Raw genomic sequence first — 11,259 nt, 5'->3', positions numbered from 1 at the left:
AAATGGCCAACTTCCTGTTGTGTTTTAGGTGTGGCTTTCAATTAGATTTTTGTGCGTCTTGATGAGTTAGATTTATGTATCAAATTTCATAGCTGCAGGTGACATATGCTGGCCATAGTTCCTGTTAGAAATTTTCCAGGTGGCGCTAATGATCCATTTTTGCTCACATTTATGCATATTCCCCAAAACATCGAATTTCTCACGTACTCATGTGTGTGGTGATTTTCAAGTACTTCGAGTATTTTTAGGCACCAAATTTGAGATTGTTTTGCCGGGCAAAAAAAATGAAAATGAAAAAAGTCCATCCATCCATCCATCCATCCATTATCTATACACCACTTAATCCTCACTAGGGTCATGGGGGGAGCTGGAGTCTATCCCAGCTGACTCAGGCGAAGGCAGGGGACACCCTAGACAGGTTGCCAGTCTGTCACAGGGCTACATACAGAGACAAACAATCACTCTCACATTCACACCTACGGGCAATTTAGAGTAATCAATTAACCTCAGCATATTTTTGGACTGTGGGAGGAAGCCGGAGTACCCGGAGAAAACCCACGCATGCACAGGGAGAACATGCAAACTCCATACAGAAAGATCCCGGGAAAGCCGGGACGCGAACCAGGGATCTTCTCGCTGCAAGGCGAAAGTGCTAACCACTACTGTGCAGCCCATGAAAAAAGTCATGGATTTCAAAAGGGCCTTCGCACCATTCGGTGCTTGGACACGAAAAAACATCAAATTATGACAAAAAAAACTTCAGATAAAAAATATTTTTAAAGTGCAACAAGTAAAATACAGAAACAAGTAATGTAAAGAAAATCCATGGAGGAACGTTGGTCCACTCTTCTCCACAGAACAGTTTCAATTCAGTCATATTAGATGGTTTTAGATCATCAGCTGATCTTTGAAAGTCTTCAACCAGCATCTCAGTTGGATTGAAGTCCAGATTTTGACTTGGCCACTCCAGAACCTTCATTTATTTCTTGTACAGCCTCTCAGAGGTGGACTTCCTGGTGTTCTTTGGGTCTATTAGTGTTGAGCTTTAGGTCCTGAACTGATGGTGGATGTTCTCAGGAGGTTCTTCTGATAGAGAGCAGAGTTCATGACAAGTCCTCCAGGTCCTCCAACCATCTCACCACCACCACCATGTTCCACTGCTGGTACCATGTTCTTCTAGTAGAATGCCGTATCAGCTTTATTCCAGATGGACCCATGTCTTCCAGGAAGTTCCACCTTTGACTCATCAGTCCTCAGGATGTTCTCCTAAAGTCTTGGAGCTCATCCAGACATTGTTTTGAGTAAAATTCAGACAAACCTTCATGATCTTTTAGATCAGTAGTGGTTTGATCCTTTAGGTCTCCATGGATCCATTTCCTCCTACCAGTCAAAGGTTTTAGAACTCCAGAGTTTCTCCAGTTTTTTTTAAATTGAAATTCCAGTAGTTCAGTCCACTGAAGAGCTTGAAATGGTCTACAGGTAAGAGGTGAACCGCCAGAGGTTAATGAAGGTCAGGTCACCCAGAACTGAACAATAATCTACATTTCAGAATTCTACTAAAAGGCCTTTTTCAGGGAACAGAAATAGGTTAACAACTTAAAGCTGTTCTGCAGCAATGGAGGCTGATGAAGCCTTGAAAGTTGGAGCTACCAAATCCTACAGGTGTCCCAACATTTCTAGATTCCTTCCAAACCCTTCTGTCTGCATAAAGTAGCGTTGGAACACACCATGGAACCCTCCAGAACATTATTAGAACAGGAAGTACTGCAGAAAGTAGTGTGTTGCTCTAAAATGGAGAGGAAAAGATAATTAACAATAGAACAGAGACAGACCATCAGAACACTAAACATGGAGGTCTTTATGCAGAGAAGAAGGAAGTCCAGGTGTCAGAGAGTCCAGTTTTCTTCTCCATCAAAAGGTTCAGAAACTGGAGGAAACTCTGACAGGAAGAGATCTGGAAGACCCAAAGCCACAACAGAACCAGAAGACCAGTTTATGAGAGTCAGCAGCTCGGTGATAGAAGCTCAGAGGACAACAGCTTCAATCAGCTTCATAGAGGTTGTAGGAAGAAGTTTAACTGTGGAGAGAAGACTTGGAGCTGCAGGTTTGACAGGTGGAGCTGCAGCAGAAAGCCGTTGTTAGACGTCAGAATCAGGAAAAGAGGCTTCCTGGACCATGAAACACCACCAATGGACTACTGAAGACTGGAAGAAGGTATCATGGACTGATGGATCTAAATCTGAAATCTTTGGTTCATCAGCAGGATATTTGTAGCCATCAAGTTGAAGAATGGACGGTTCCTCAGTGTGGAACATCAACTTTCCAACATGGAGGAGGATCTTTTGGGGTCATTTTTCCATCTTTGAAGGTCTTTTTTTTTGTCTTTTAGTGTCGTTCGTGCAACTCTTAGTGTCATTCTTGGATTTTTGCATCTTTTGTGGTAATTTTTGGATCTTTTGTGCTTATCTTTGGTTCTTTTATTTAAAAAACTATCTAAAAAATATGTAAAAAAAATAAAATAAAAACATAAAAATATGTAATGTAAATAAAATGTGTAGCATACAGTGCTGGGCTCTGATTGTCTCAGAGATTGTAGCATCATCTCCTCTGTCTCCTGTTTAGCAGCATTCAGCATCTGGCCTCCACTTCACAGACATCTGATGGCTGCATAGTGTTGCTCTGTGGTGTGTGGAGGGTTTATAAAGCCTTAAATATAGATCAACAAGAAAAGCACTCAGAGAGCAGAACTCCACCAAAACTGTTCACTCCCTGACTTTGCTCTGAGCACAGGTGTGTGTTCTGCATGTTTATGTTATGTGCAGATACCGAATCACGTGACCTAAATATGTAGCAGGAATTGATTGGACTCAGAAACATCCCCACAATTTAATCAGTTGTTCCTTGGATCATTTCAGACGGATAAGTCCTGATAAGTCCTCAGTGGTGGATTTGTAGTAGGATCACAATCATGTGATCATCAGCAGGCAGCTGATGTAGTGTTCACTTGTTGTCATGGTTACAGTGACGCCGTGCTACTATCTCAATGGGAAATCTTTAACTAATCTGTGGATCCAGACTATAAGCCGCATCACTGCCAAAATCTAATCACTTGGTCCTTGAGTCATTTCTGACCTTCCTTGAAAATTCCATCCAAATCCGTTGGTCCATTTTTGAGTAATGTTGCTGACAGACAGACAGATGGACAGATGCCGATCGTCACATAACTCCACCGTGTTCCTTGGTGGAGTGATAATAAATAAATATTGTAGCATTGGACTTGTGTATGATTGTGTTCATTTGCATCTACTTTATTTTGTTCATTTTTTTTGTGTTTATTTATGTTGTGCCTTGGATCTTATTTTGTAGGTTATTTGATCAGATTTTATTTTATTTTATTTTATTCATTTATTTGATCAGGGACCATGCAATTATCATAGAACACATAGAACTGATGCATTACATATAGAGTGTGTAGTGTTGAGCTAATTTTCAACTCCCGTCCATGGTTGGGCTTTTAAGTAAAAGTAGTCTAAGGATCAACAACACAAATAAAAACAGCACAGACAACATTAAAAACCTATAACCTCCACCCACCCACCCACCCACACATACACACACAATGACACAATCCACAGTCAGTCGGACCTTCTAGATGTCATAGGTGGGTACATTCTTGTTTTTCTTTCAGCCAATACTTAACTTTTGCTGTAAAAGTTTTTAAATCTGCTATCCTATTCATTTCCTTTGGTAATATGTTCCAGAAGTGACAGCCTTTGATTGAAAAGACTGTCTGTCCAGATGTAGTTCTGCGGTAAGCTATTTTGCAGTTGTTGTTGGTGGAGCTTCTGGTGACCCTGCAGCCGTTCTGTCTTTGGATGAATCCACAGAGTGGCGCTGATTTATTGAGGCATTTAAAGACTAATTTGACAAAGCAAAGATCTATAAAGCTTTCAAAACTCAAAAAAATGTATTTTTTAAAAATGAGACAGTGATGCCACAGAATTGTTTTTTTTATCCATAATTTTCAAGACTTGATTGTATAATGAACCGATGTGTTTTATTGTAGATGCTTGAGCCCAAACTGTCAGACAGTATGAGATCTGGGAGAAGAACAGAGCATGCATATACAGTAGGGCTGCCTGGTCAGGAATATAATTTCTGATTAACTTAAAGCAGTTCAGATTTTTTAAACTGTTTTTGAAATCTTCTTTATGTGGAGATTAAATTTAAGTTGAGGGTCTAGTACAGCTCCAAGATACTTAAATTCTGTCACTGGAATGACTTCTTGATTTTGTATATTAACTTTAAAGCATTGTTGGTTTGATTTCCTAACTGGGAAGCACATAGACACAGTTTTTTTCCAGGTTTAATACAAGGTGATTTTGAACCAGCCACTCTTGGACATTAACCATACATGAAGACAAGATGTCCGCAGCCTGTGCTGGTGTCATATTGGTTGTATATAGAACTGCATCATCTGCATAGAGTTGACATGTTGCAGTAGAGCAGGAGAACGGGAGGTCGTTAATGAAAAGGCTGAACAGTAAGGGACCAAGAATAGACCCTTGTGGAACGCCCATGTGGGTGTTTAAAAATGTGGATGTCTCGTGGTGAACTTTGACACATTGTTCTCTATTCTGCAAATATGATGTAAACCAATCTATTGTCTCAGAGGAAAAACAAAAAGAAACCAATTCATAGTTTATTGTTTTGTGTTTGCTTAATGCCCTGCTCAGTGTCCCAGACGTTGGTTCCGCATTCTGATTGTTTTTGGTACAGCTGATTTAACTGTGGTACCTCAGGAGGGTTGGTCTGTGTTTGTTGTGCTGAGCGGTGAATAAAACCTGCAGAAAACTGTCCTGTCCTGCTGGGGATGTTTAGCATAGAAGACAGCAAAAGACGTGAGCATAAAAATGCAAAATAATTGTAACCCGCCTGACCCACAGCCCTGGAGATGGGTGAGTCGACCAGCATTTAAGGGTTACAATATGATCCCTATATCGTGGATTTTCATCTGGAAGTTACATTCCAGACCCCCCTGCGATAGACAAGGGACCATTGTATTTGTCCTGTAAGTTTGCAGTATTTCTCCTGAATGTCTGCAGTGTGCATGAAGTATTTTTCCTGTAATTTTGCAATATTTATCCAGTAAGTCTGCAGTATTCATCCTGTTTGTTTGTAGCATTTCTCTTTTATGTTGTCAGTATTATTCCTGTTTGTCACATTTGTCACACTGTCTGTGTTCAATATTTCTCCTGTTTGCAGGAATTGTCTTGTATGTTACAGTATGCCTCCTGTATGTCCCAGTATTTCTCCCGTATGTTTGATATGTTTCTCCTATAACTTTTCAGTATTTCTTCCATATGTTGCAGTATTTTCCTGTATGTTTTCAGTATTTCTCTTGAATGTCTGCAGTGTGTATGAAGTATTTGTCCTGTATGTTTGTAATACTTGTACCCGTCTGTTGTCATTGGTGTCAGGTCCACTCCCAGGTGATGTGGTCTCTGCAGGGTGCTGATGTACTGCAGGTTGGATGGATTAAAAACTCTGATGACACCGTCAGTGCGAGATGCAACCAGCCATCGCTGTCTGTCAACAACAACATCAGCACAGCCGCAGAACACCAAGCTCTCAGTGATGTAGAGGCAGCCGGACACCACCGTCTGTCAACAAAACAACAACATTAACACAACAACAACATCAGCGCACCAGTACACTGACTCACAACAACAGAATATTTCATCTGTTAGTTTATTTTTGAATGAAAAACATCTTTCTGAATTGTAAAGTTTTGTTTTTTCCTCTCTATGAATCACAAATTATGTATTGAGACTTTCTCAGCACGACTAGCGAAGCTCAGAGATACAATTTGTTTCAAAGCTTGTACCAGGAGAACATCTTCTAGCAGAACACCACATCAGTTCACCATCATGAGCGCCTACATCTGGGACTTCCTGAGCAGACTCTTCTGAAGTCAGAGGGCAACAACAGCCCTGCAGCTAAACAACAATATCCCAACAATGAGACAGCAAAGGGACAGGAGCTGGACCAACAAGTCCAACATCTGAAGAATGATCCAAAGTTGTTTTAAATCAATCCAACTTGTTATGATCCTGCTCTAGCCCCTGCCCTTCTTCTCCCTTCTTCCTCTTGTTTCCTCCTTTTCCCCTTGGTTCCTGATCTGTTTCTGTTTTGACCTGTCTGTCCCTTTGGCTCCCTCTATATGTCATCTCTCTCCCTCTTGTCCCTCATCCCTCTGTCTGTCTCTCCCTGCTCACCTGTCTGCACTCAGCTAATTATTGCAGGTGACTCACGTTGCAGTAATCAGCTCACCTGCCCTCAATATCACCTGCTCACTATTTAAACTCTTCTCAGTCACTCATTCCCCGTTGGACCATCGATTCTGTTACCCTCCTAGATACTGTTCCCCACCAAGCCTGCAATTTCTGGACTGCCTCAGCCCCATCGACTCTGCTGCTTTTCTCCTCCTGGATTCCTCCCCCTCTTGGACTCTGTTGTGTTCCTGTTTGTCTGTTCATGGATTTTCACCAGCCTGTTTTCCCCTTGGTTGTCAGTTTCCCCATATTGTGAGTATCCCTCTTTAGCTTAGTTTTGTTAAGTCAGTTCAGTTTTGTAGACTTCCGTTTTTGTATTCATAGAGTTTGCTTGTAGAGTTTAGTAGTTTTGGTTTGGTTCTTTCCCCCCAGTTCAGTTCTGTATTTATGTATTGGTTAGTTATTTGGTTCAATAAATCTCTTTCAGTTATTCATTTGTCTGTCAGTTTCTGTGAGTCTGCGCTTGGGTTCTCTGGCTTCCCCCCGTAACAGTATGATCCGACCAAAATTGAACCCAGCAGGCTCACAGACTGGCTCTGACCCTTCACCATATCCCCTAGACATTTTTTTTTCTTGTAAGGAATACAATGAGTATTTCGACCTCCTGCTCGAGTTGTGGGGTTTGTGGACGAAGGCTCAGGGTCAGGATTTCAAAGATGAAATTGTGTCTTTGGGTTGCAGGGCGGCCTCCCAGATGCCCTGGCTTATGAGCCACCTGCCTGACTATGTTTTAGAGTTTCTGAACACTCCCTTGCCTTTCATGACCCTTCCTACCTCAGTCTCACACCCTACCTGCATTCAGTCCGCCAGTCTGCCAACTTGTCCGTCAGTTAGCCACCCTCCTGCTTGTCCATCAGTTAGCAACCCTCCTTCTAGTTCACCTGTTAGCCAGCCGCCTGCTAGTTCACCTGCTAATTCTGTTACCCCTCCACGCATTGTTAGGATGGGAGTCATGAGCTTTCAGAACCCCTCATATACTGTCTCCCCTGACTCAATGGCTGATGATACCGTTAAGTCTCCTTACTGGGGGACCCGACTCGCTATTAAGCCCAGCTCTCGAAAGCAAGGTCCCCGACACAGGAACTCCCAGTCTTCCAACATCTCCATCTCCTCCAGCACTCTGTGCTCTTTTCTTCTGGATAGAGCCCTAGGACTTGATAATTTCCACCCCAGCCAGATCAGTTCCCCGCCTGAACCTGGACCCCAGCACTCCGACGACCCACCCTCCAGAAAGCCTCGCCGCAGGAAGCATGGCTCTAGAGGACGCCAGACCTTGCCGCTCACCGGCGCCCCGTCTCGTTCGCCGCTGCCGGCCTCCCGAGGGTCCCCGTCTCATCCGCCGCCGCCGGCCTCCACAATGGTTTCGTCTCCTCCGTCGCCGGCCTCCTGAGTGGCACCTGGGCCGTCCTCCGGAACGGCCTCGTCTGCCCGTCCAGCACCCGGGCCGTCTTCCGGGCTAGGAATATTTTGCTTTGTGTTTGACCAGCCTTTGAACTGATCTCTGGTCTGATTTGGTTTTGGTTTTTTTTAGCTTGCCTTAGTGCCACCCCAGACCGATCTGGACACTTTGTTTTGTCCCTCCGTCCTGACCCCCTCTGCCCACCCTGCTCTTCTCGGGTTTTTGTTTCTGGATCCCCTCCTCTTCAGTGACCAGCTCCCTGTTCGTTTAGTTTTTTTTTGGGTGGGTGGGGGGTGTACTGTTATGATCCTGCTCTAGCCCCTGCCCTTCTTCTCCCTTCTTCCTCTTTTTTCCTTCTTTTTCCCTTGGTTCCTGATCTGTTTCTGTTTTGACCTGTGCCTGAGCCAGGGTGTGACAAAGGGGGTCGTTGAAATGTGAGTTTCACCGAGCCCCCGTATGCTAATGGTGGTCGTTAGCATGAGCCACCTCACCTGAGTCATTCTGCTGAGTAGTTTTTTTGGGGAGTTTTGAAAGGACCTGATTGTAAAATGGCAAAAGATGATGTCGCAGACCACCCCCCCATTCAGAGATGGCTTCTCCACTTTGACATGGATGGCTTCTTTCACGCCTCTCTCAAACCATCTATCCTCCCTGTCCAAAATCTGAACATTGGTGTCCTGAAATGAGTGTCCCTCTTCCTTGAGGTGAAGGAAGACCACCGAATCCTGTCCTGAGGATCATGTTTTCTTTACAGCAGTTGTTTCTCATTCATATAGCTTCCTTGGCAAGCATCAGACTGTCTCAGCGTCGTATTAGGAACAGGGAGGGCATAAACATGTTTACAGCTTCAGTTGGGGAGAAGCAGGAGGAACAGGGGTCAAAGGTGACAGTCTGTAGGATAATTTCAGGTGACTTATAGTACCTACAACTTGATTTAAGGTGCCTGCAGCTGGCAGATGCACCGACAGTTGGGACGTCATAAACTCAAAGCTGTGAGGAATTACCTGAGTCATGATGAAGAGAGTTATTTTCCTTCACAGCACACATACAGGGAAATATTGCAAACATACAGGAGAAATACTGCAACAAAAAGGAAAAATAATGCAAGCATAGAGGAGAAATACTGCAAACACACCACATACATACCGTAGATATAGAGGAGAAATACCACACCGTTATGCACCCGTCTAGGGGGAAGGTGCGTATCATAATGTTTGTTTTAAAAAAAAAAATAAGGTGGAATATTTTCCCAGTCCCCAAAAACAATGAACAAGTTTGTAGAAAGATTACAAAAGGTTTATTTACAATATTTACAAATAAAAGAGGCCACCACATGGACTATTAAAAAACTAAATAATTGGAGACAGACTAAAGAGGCATTTTAGCACTCAAACGAAAGATCCTATCCAACAAAACCACAACTACTACAAAAATAAACCTACGTCTAACAAACAAAAACCACACTATCTTAATCTAACCAAAAAACACGGGTATTAAGCCAAAGGTTGGAGTCTGGGAAAAACAAAGGGTGCTGCTGTCAGAGAGACTCTTCCATCACTGCCGCCGCCAAGTTTTAAAATGGTTTACAGCCAATCAGCGCTGGGTCCGCATTGCCACCAATCACAGCTCCTGCACACAAAGATCTGCAGACAAACACAGAACACCCACTCCCAGACAACAAAACAGTTCAAAACTACAAACACAGTATCACAAAATACGGCCACAGCCGTAACAACACACAAACAGGAGATATACTGCGACATTCGGGACAAATATTGCGACATACAGGACACATACTTCATACACACTGCAGACATACAGGGAAAACAATGTCAGCACAAATACTGAAAACATAAAGGAGAAATATTGTAAACATACAGAGAAAATGCAGCAAACATACAGAAGAAATACTGTAGACATATAGGAAAAATTCTTCATGCACACCATGGACATACTGTAGATATAGAGGGCCAATAAAAACTTTGTTTAATCCAGTCTGGTGTTGCTCCTCATGGAGAAAGTAGAGTTCAGTAATGTTCCTTCAGTCAGTGTTATTTTTAGATCGCTGTCTTTCATAATCCTCAAACCATGCAGAAAGAGCAGTCCTTTAGTCCATAATTCCAGTAGAAAAGTTATTCCTTTAGAGGTCGCGTTTGATCCCCTGTCCAAGTTGTGTGATAAAATCTTCTCTGCACAGAACTTTGTTGTCTGTCTTGCATCAAGTGACTACCATGCAACAATTTCCAACAAATTCTTTCCAACAGGTGTATTTTATAACATTACTGCTCCCTTCAGATTTTGCATATGCGATGACAGCATATGTTTTCCCCCTCCCAACTTGTGCACCTCTCCCATTTACCGACCACATGGCCTCTCCGTGTTCTGAGGATCCAAAATTACTTGTTATGAACTGCTTGGGCCTTTTCACCCAGTCTCAACTCTCTGTTAATGTATGTGTCCCATCTGTAACTCAGAGCAGACCCCTGGTCAGGAAACAAGAGAAGCTGATGTCAGCGTCTAATTATCCCTGACACCCACACTGTACATCCTTGCTCAATGTGCACAGACTTACCAAAAAAATCCCCAAATCTATTCAGAGCTTATTGACCTTTACAATGAACATCTGACCCAAGTTTACCTTCTGCCTAATTACCAAGTCAATAACCTCCTGGTTTCAAAGGGTCATTAAACTCTTCTGTAGACATCTTCATTTCATAGTAATTAAAACCTTAAAAGCATTTCCATTTTTATAGTAATAAAAACCTGAACCACATCAATTTCCTCTGGTAACCAAACCCATCACGTTTTTATAGTGAGTTGCTGCTGTCACTTGGTTACTTCTCACACAAACATTATAAGAATAAGTATTCAAAAACAATCAAACCATCACCTTCTTTGCAATGAGACACTCCTGTGACTCAGCTGCTTCTAATCAAAGATTATAAAAGACAAGTATTCAAAAATAATCAACTCATCACTTTTTATGGCGAGGTACTGATTTTTACACTGTTTCAAATAAAGATTATATACAGAAATAGGTATTTGGTTAGTTTAATCACACTCATTGGGTTATAGCATAACTTGATTATAACATCATACTGTGTTCCCTTATTCAGCTGTTATTCTGCCAGAGTCCCCCTCATGTGGCGGATTCTGGGATCTCATACCTCTATGCCTCTTTACACCCTACAGGGCAAGGACACCAACATTTAAACCTTTATGACAAGGTGGTGGTTTTCAGAACCTGGAGGAGAAATCTGACAGCTGGATTGGGTGAGAAATCCATTTCTGTTGTCTGAAGCGAACAGCAGCAAGCTACCTGTCGCTGATCAGGAGAAACTCCTGGAAGTGTCGTCTGACCGTGGCTTCCACATGAAGTTTTCCACCTCCACACTCACATTCTGGCTGTTTGTGGAGCAGGAGCACCCTGACCTGGGGCAGAAAGCTTTGCCTCCACATATTGATGAGACCTTCTTCTCTGCAATGACTGTGATCAAATCAGAGAAACGGACTGATCCTGGAGAA

The sequence above is a fragment of the Amphiprion ocellaris genome, chromosome 14 (genome assembly GCF_022539595.1).
Source record: "Amphiprion ocellaris isolate individual 3 ecotype Okinawa chromosome 14, ASM2253959v1, whole genome shotgun sequence".
Lineage (NCBI taxonomy): Eukaryota > Metazoa > Chordata > Actinopteri > Pomacentridae > Amphiprion > Amphiprion ocellaris.
Note: the sequence above shows the minus strand (reverse complement) of the source record.